Source organism: Orcinus orca, chromosome 3 (genome assembly GCF_937001465.1).
Source record: "Orcinus orca chromosome 3, mOrcOrc1.1, whole genome shotgun sequence".
Lineage (NCBI taxonomy): Eukaryota > Metazoa > Chordata > Mammalia > Artiodactyla > Delphinidae > Orcinus > Orcinus orca.
Window position 1 is genome coordinate 1,344,790 of NC_064561.1, and position 7,124 is coordinate 1,351,913.

The 7,124-nt window shown below is 57.4% G+C and overlaps 1 protein-coding gene across 5 annotated transcripts in view; it reads right to left on the reverse strand.

Annotated features, from left to right (window-relative positions):
• The window catches only part of SPPL2B (signal peptide peptidase like 2B), a 49,434-nt gene that overhangs the window by 23,231 nt on the left and 19,079 nt on the right, over positions 1-7,124 (reverse strand). The window lies entirely within an intron of this gene.

A 7,124-nucleotide genomic window follows, 5' to 3' on the forward strand; every position in this document is an offset into this window, starting at 1 on the left:
TTCAAGTCTGAGGCTGAGAACAAGATGCTCCGGGGGCCCAAGAGAGGGAGACCCTGACCTCCTGGGGGCTCAGGCAGAACTCCCCAGAAAGGGGGGTAAGATGAGCTTGTTCCACTGAACCGTATCCACCCTACAGAGCCACTATGACCTCGTTTATAAAAGACCGTAAATAACCTAGCTGCCCATCACTGGGGGATCTGCTGGAGAAACTCAGGTTCCTCTGGCCAAATATCAATACAAAGCAACTTTTCACAGAGAGGTAGATACATCTCTTTGTGCAGCCACTAATTCCCTGCAGCTTCCCTCGCAGAAGGGGGAGTCTGTTTCTCCACCCCTTGGAATCTGAGGGCTTGGTTTAATGGTAAGAATACGGCAGGAGTGACGTGGCATTCAGAGCTTAGTTTGCCAAGGAGCCCTGCGGCTCCTACCTTTGTCCTCTTGGAACACTGCCCAGAGGTGGCCGTGTGTCTGAGGCCTCCTGAGTTAGCCCAGGTGACACTGAGCCCAGCAGAGGAACTTTGCTGCCAACCCACAGAATCATGAGGAATAATAAATTTTTATGCCCCTACGTTGGGGGATGTTTGTTACGCAGTGACAGGTCACTGAGACTTGCTGACATACAAGTGTAGCATGTGCGTGGTGTAACACCATTTCTTTAAGATGATCCTTATTAAGAAGATCTTATGTTTGTATGATTTTAAATATATTGAGAAGGATCTAGAAAGATCCTGCTGACCCAGGATTGAAGATGGTGATGAAAGGGGGATGTTAGCCTATCCTTAACATTTTAATATTTCATGAGGAGAAATTTAATATTTTACAGAGTGTTATATTGAAATTTTAATATTTTACAAGGAGCCTGAGAAAGAGAAGGCCAGAGGCAGATAGGGAGACGCAGGGCAAGACCGAGGGAGACTAGGAAAGGCAGACACAGAGGCGGAGACTAGAGAAGGAAGAGGGAGAAAAGAGCCGGTGACACTGATCCCGCCCCCTCTGCCCCCTGGCCCCCGTATAAATCCCTGGCATCCCCAGCCGGCCTGCCCGCCAGCCAGCCCACCATGCTGTCCGGAGGCTCCCCGCTGACCCCTGCCCAGTTCCCACCCTTTCAGCTCCCTGCCCACGGTCAGCGCGGGCCTTGGAACACCGGGCGGGGGCTGCGGCCATTGGACGTGGGGGGGGGGGGCCGGTCCTGCTCCACGTGCCCATGGTCACCACAGCCACAGCTTCCAGGTGCTGTCTGCCAAGGCCCCGCTCCGGGAGACGTCACCAGAGGCCCCGGCAGGCCCCACCTTGAGCCCAGACCAGGCTCCCACCCCACGGCAGATTCCAGAGTCTTCTGAAGGTGGACAGGATCTTGACATTGCTGATGGTCAGCCCTGCCCCTCCCCACAGCTGCCTTGTCCCCAGAACAGCTTTAGCAACAGGCTGGGCTGACGTACACCTTCTGGTTCACTCAGCCCCCCACCCCAAACCCTTTCCTTATCCCCATCCACAGATGAGGACGCTAAGGCCCAGAGAGGCTGAGCAACGTGTACTGGGTCACACAGCCGGGATCCTAACTCAGGGGGCGGGCTGCCCCCCACATCCCTCCTGTGCTCTGAAAGCTGTCTCGTGGGTGAGAAACAGGCCCAAAGCTAGGTGGGTGGGAAGCAAACAGGGGAGGAACCGCCTGCCCACCTGGCCCCAGGAGCTGGGAGGAAACAGCTTCCCCCGTTCTCACGACCAGGTCTGGTCCTGCCACCCACAGACCTGGGGAGCCCTCATCTCCACCCTGGAGCACCAGTGATGCCGCAGAGCCCTGCAGCCCCCCATGGCTGGCCAGTGAGGCAGGAGAGAAATCCAGTTCCGCCTGGACTCAGACGTGGATGTGGATGTAAAAGGAAGAAGCTTTTGTTGACTTTGCAAATGGGGTGGGGGGGGAGGGGTCTTGGATCCCTGGGGCTGTTGGATTGTGACGCCCCGGGGGTCTGGCCCTCCTGCTTCTCGCTTCCTCCCCAGCTCCAAGCCCGAAGCCCTCACTGTCCGCAGGAATAGTGCCTCCCACCCCACCCCATCCGCTCCATCAGACCGAGAGCTTCTTGGCTCTGATGTGCCATATATGTCCTCCGCTGAAAAGCGCATGTCTTTTCATGCTCTCTGCCTGTGTTCAGGGCCCAGGTCAGCTCCTTGACCCACCCCGTCCCGTCCCCAAGCCATGCTGACTGGAGCCTGCAGGGGTCAGGACTCACCCAGGAATGAAGAGCCCAGAGGGAAAACAACATTCCTGGCTGAGGGGGCTGACCAGGAGCCTGGGATCCAGGTGGATATGCCTTTGGGCCCCACCCTGTCACTAATTTCTGAGTTCTCTTTCCCCACCTCTGCACCGCCCCCGCCCCTGCCCGTCTCCCCCAAAGCACCAGATCCACACCCACTGCGTGTCTTAGAGGAACCCCAAATTAATGTGCCCCAAGCTGATGCTCCCCCTTCCGCCTGCCACCTCCCCAGCTTTCCTCATCCCAGGATCCATCCCCACAAGTCCCCTGCTTGCCCAGGCCCCAAACCTTGGGGTCACCCTCGACACCGCCCCCCCACCCCCGCCCGCCCCATGCATCCCATCCGTCAGCAAGTACTGACAACTCTACTTCAGAACTTATCCCGAAGCTTTTAAGGGACAAATAACACCAATCCAACCTCGGACACCAGAGGAGGAAGGAATATTCCCCACCTGTTATATGAGGGCAGTGTAAGCAAAACCTGTCAAAAACATTGCAGAAAAAGAAAACCACAGACCAACATCCCTCACGAATACAGATGCAAGGACCCCTCACCAAACATCACCAGATTGGATCCAAAGGATTGCACATCGTGACCACCAGGTGGTCATGGCCAGGAACGCAAGGTGGGTTTAACACTGGAAAATCCATCTATGTGATTCACCACATCGACAGAATAAAGGAGAAAAAAACCCATGACCATGTCATAGCTGCAGAAGAGGCATCTGACAAAGTTCAACACCCATTCAGGTTAAAATCGTGGCAACTAGAAATAGAAGGGAATTTCCTCAACCTGATAAAGACCATCTGTGAAAAAACTGACAGCTAACATCACCATAAACGGTGAAAAAACGAACGCTTTCCCCATAAGACCTGGCAAGGCTGGCAAGACAAGGACACCCACGGTCACCTTGGACATTGTACTTGAGAGCCTGAACAGTGAGATAGGACAGGAAAACAAAATCAACGGTAAGTGTTGGGAAAGAAGAACTAAGACGGGCCTTATTTACAAAATCGGAAGCTGCTGCAAGGTTTACTTGCTGAATGACAATTACCTGCTGAAAACACCTGCTGTGATTCAGGCCCCAGCACCCCTCAGCTGGATCAAAATGGTACCTGCCCCGAGGCTGGAGCACTGTGGGGTCCCCAGGCTGAGGCCAGATTGGTCAATTTGTCAGTTCAACCAAAAGAGAGCGGGGTTTTGGTAAGCTCCATGGGGTGCACGTAGGGAGGCCCCGAGGGCACTGTTTCTCCAGTTGTACCAGGGACCTACACTTATTTGGGACTCTGGGACTTGCCGACTAGGGCCTGCCTTGCACAAGAGGCTAGTGTCAGTTCAAGGCCCCCGCTTGACCACACAGAATGGCTGCAGAGGCCCCAATGCCACGTCTGGGCAGCCCTGCGGGCTTTGCCCACACCGGGCCCTTTGCTGGCAGGCCTCTCCCACCCTCTGGGGCCCTCAGAGCTTGTCCTGTGATGTCTGCCTTACAGTCTGGCTTTGGGCCCCTTTTTGTGGCGGGAGCTGCATTTGGGGACCAGCATCCCCATGCACAGCCCGGGAAAATGCTGACTCGGTAAATAACACCAGCTAACCAACCACTCAAGGCTGTTTACCGTGGATGGGGCAGACAGACTTGTGAATCATACAGTCCTGTGTCATCCTCCCAACAGCCTCGAGGGACTGCTTGCTATGATTCCCACATTACACATGAGGTTCCTGGGGCTCAGAGAGGTTAGGTCATTAGTCAAGGTCATCCTGAGGGGACCCGGCACAGCCCCAGGGGCCTGGAGCCCAAGGCCTCAATCCCTCTGCTCTCTGGCCTGCCAGAAATCCAGGACTCTGCTCCCGTTACAGAGGGAAAGCCACTTGTCTGAAGCCACACCTGAGGCTCCCAGGCCATGTGACCCCTCCCTCCCCTGGCCCCGACCGCCAGTCCTGCACATCTCACCAGAGAACGAAGGAGAGAAGAGCTTTTAATTTTAGAAATAGTTACTGCCACCTAAGGGTTCCTGCTGGCTTTCCCAGGCATGAGGACGCAGAACGGGGAGAGCCATGGCCCTGTGACACTCCCACCCAGAGGGACACACGGGGGTTACGGAAGCCCCCTGGGCTGGCAGCCACCTCCAGGCCCCCTGCCCCTGCCACAGCTCCCCCATCTGGAGCCACCCTCTCCTCCCAGGGGGTCTGTCTCCACGGCAACATCCCCATCACAGGTGGTCATAACCTTGGCGACCAGGTAGCGCTGCCCCACCACCTGGGAGGCTGGGATCCCTGGACGCATCCCCTTCCCATGTCCCCCTCAGCCCCCACGGCAGCATCCCACTGGGGATGCTGGGCCGGGAGAGGCCACCCAGAAGCTGAGCCCACCTCGCTCCCCTTGCTAAATGCAACAAAACAGCAACGACGATGTGTACATTCTAGCCGGTTGCTGAGGACCTACTATGTGCTCCTGGGCTCCCTCTTGGCACAGAGAGCAGGTTGATGCTGACCATGGACAGAGAGAAGACAGTGGTTTCAGGCAGCCGTAGATGCTTCCCTACTCAGACCCCCAGAACCTCCACCTCCGGGGCCAAAACCTACAGCCCTCAACGTCACTGGACTATTGGTTCATTCAGCCAGTCCTTACTGGACGCCTACTCCGTGTCTGCTGGAGCTGCGGCCGAGAAGAAGGCAGGGCCCACGATAAACAGGATAAATCAGTAAATTACACAGTGTCTTAACTGGAGAGAGTGCCGAGGAGGCAGAGAGGGGACAGAAGGAGGCAAAGGGTGGAGCCATGAGTCAGAAGGGGTGAGCCAGGCTGATGGCTGGGGGAAGGCACTGCAGGCAGAGGGGACAGCTGTTCAAAGGTCCTGAGGCAGGCAGTGTCCGAGACCTCATCCTGCCCTTCAGCCAGGCTTCCTTCCGGAGCAATGAATGCAAGCTGGGCAGAGCCACTGAGCGCCCTGGTGTCCCCCTGTGGACACTGAGGACAGTGATGTCCCCCTCCATCATTGAGTGGGGTCTCTGCAGCCCTAGAAAACAGGTACTGTTTGGGTCCCCACCTTACAGATGTGGAAACTGAGGCTGCAGGGGAGTGTCCCACAGTTCCACAGGCAGGAAGTAGGTTCGAACCCTGACCACTGCATTGGTTACCCCCTTCTCCCTGCAGGACTCATCTCAAGCACCCTCTCCTTGGAAAAGCGTCTCTGGCCCCCAGCCTAGGTTGGGTACCGGCTATCATCTGCTGAGTTTTCCGCCACCCCCTTTTGTGATAATCTCACAAATCTGCTCCCCCAGGCCCATGGCGAGCCCCCCCCCCCCGGCCACGTCTCCTCCCTCCGGCCCCCCAGGCCCATGGCGAGCCCTCCCCCCCGGCCACGTCTCCTCCCTCCGGCCCGGCGCTTGACCTGGTACACAGACCTACTGGCACACGGTAGGAAAGTGCTTGCTTTCCTAGAGCCCTGGGTGGCAGGTATCAGAGCCTCATTTTACAGAGGGAACCAGAAGCTCAGAGCTGGGAAGCGACTGCCCTGAGGTCACACAGCCTCTGCAGCAGTGACTCCTCTATGCGGGCGCTGGGCTGTCCGCGGGGATGGGGAACCACAAGGGAGGGGAGCCCACGTCCTCCTCCTGGAACTCTGTTGGCCAGGAAAGGGACCTGCCCCCTTGTCCCATGGGGACCTGGCCTACGGCCTCCTGGGATGCGGTTTCCGGGCCTCCGGCCAACACGACAGTCTGGGAATGGAGCCTGCTCGAATCACAGTTGGCTGAGTTGATGCCAGGCCACCATGGAAGCAGCTGGGAGGGCGCAGCGGGCAGGGAAGGCTGGTGGGGGTGGGATCATGAGAGGTTACACGCCTAGCCCCCTGGGCAGCCAGGCCCACCTTGAGCCCCTCTCTTGGGACAAATGGTATCTCTGAGCCTCGACTTGCTGATCTGTGAAATGGGAATAATAAGTGTCCGCCTGTAACCATGACCCTGCAGCAAGCACAAGAGGGCCCGTGTTTGGAACGGAGCCCAGCATAGAGTAAGTGCTCAGTAATCTCGCTAATTAATCATGTATTAGCATGACGGTGGGGGGGGGGAGGGTGCCCCCACCCCGTCCTCTGCCCCTGCACCTCCCACACCTCCCACACTGCCTCTCACCCTGGACTCCACAGCGTGAGCTCCCTAAACAGGGCCGATGCTGGGCAGGCTCTGTCCTGGGGGGGTCAGGACACTCCACTCCTGATTCCATTTCTGCCCTGGCTTGCACAATATCCCAACCTGGGAGTCAGGGTAGGGACACTTCACCCCAACTTTTAGTGATTCTAGGACATCTGCTCCAACAAGACGCCTTTCATCAGATGAGGCAGGCCTCCCTCCTAACTTGAGGTTCCCAAGCTTGGGGGTGCCCACGGCTCCCCAAACCACCACAGTAAAAGTAAAAGGGTCATTCTTTCCACAAACATCCATTGAGCACAGCATTGAGCTGCAGCATAAACAAGCGATTACAAACTGGCCAACAAAGGATGCAGGGGAAGGCATTCCAGGCAGAAGGAACAGCGAAGGCCAAGGCCCTGAGACTGGCAGGAGCCTGGCATGTTTGAAAAGGGGCAAGGGGGCCTCACTGGGAAGGAGTGAGGCGGCCGGCGGGAGGAAGGCATGGGTAGGGAAGATCCAGAAACACACACCGAGTTTAGCCATGAATCTGAGGGCAGCAGGGAGCCGTAGTTGGTTCTAGAGGCCAGTGGTTAAGCATCCTCCGGGGCCCACGTGAGGAATGGGCCTGGAGCGCTGGCCGGATCGGAAGAGGCTGCGGCAGGTATCCAGGTGCCGGGTGGCGGAGGCCTGGAGTGGGGTCAGCGAGGAGAGACCAGATCCCAGAGGGTCACAGATGGGGAGCCCTG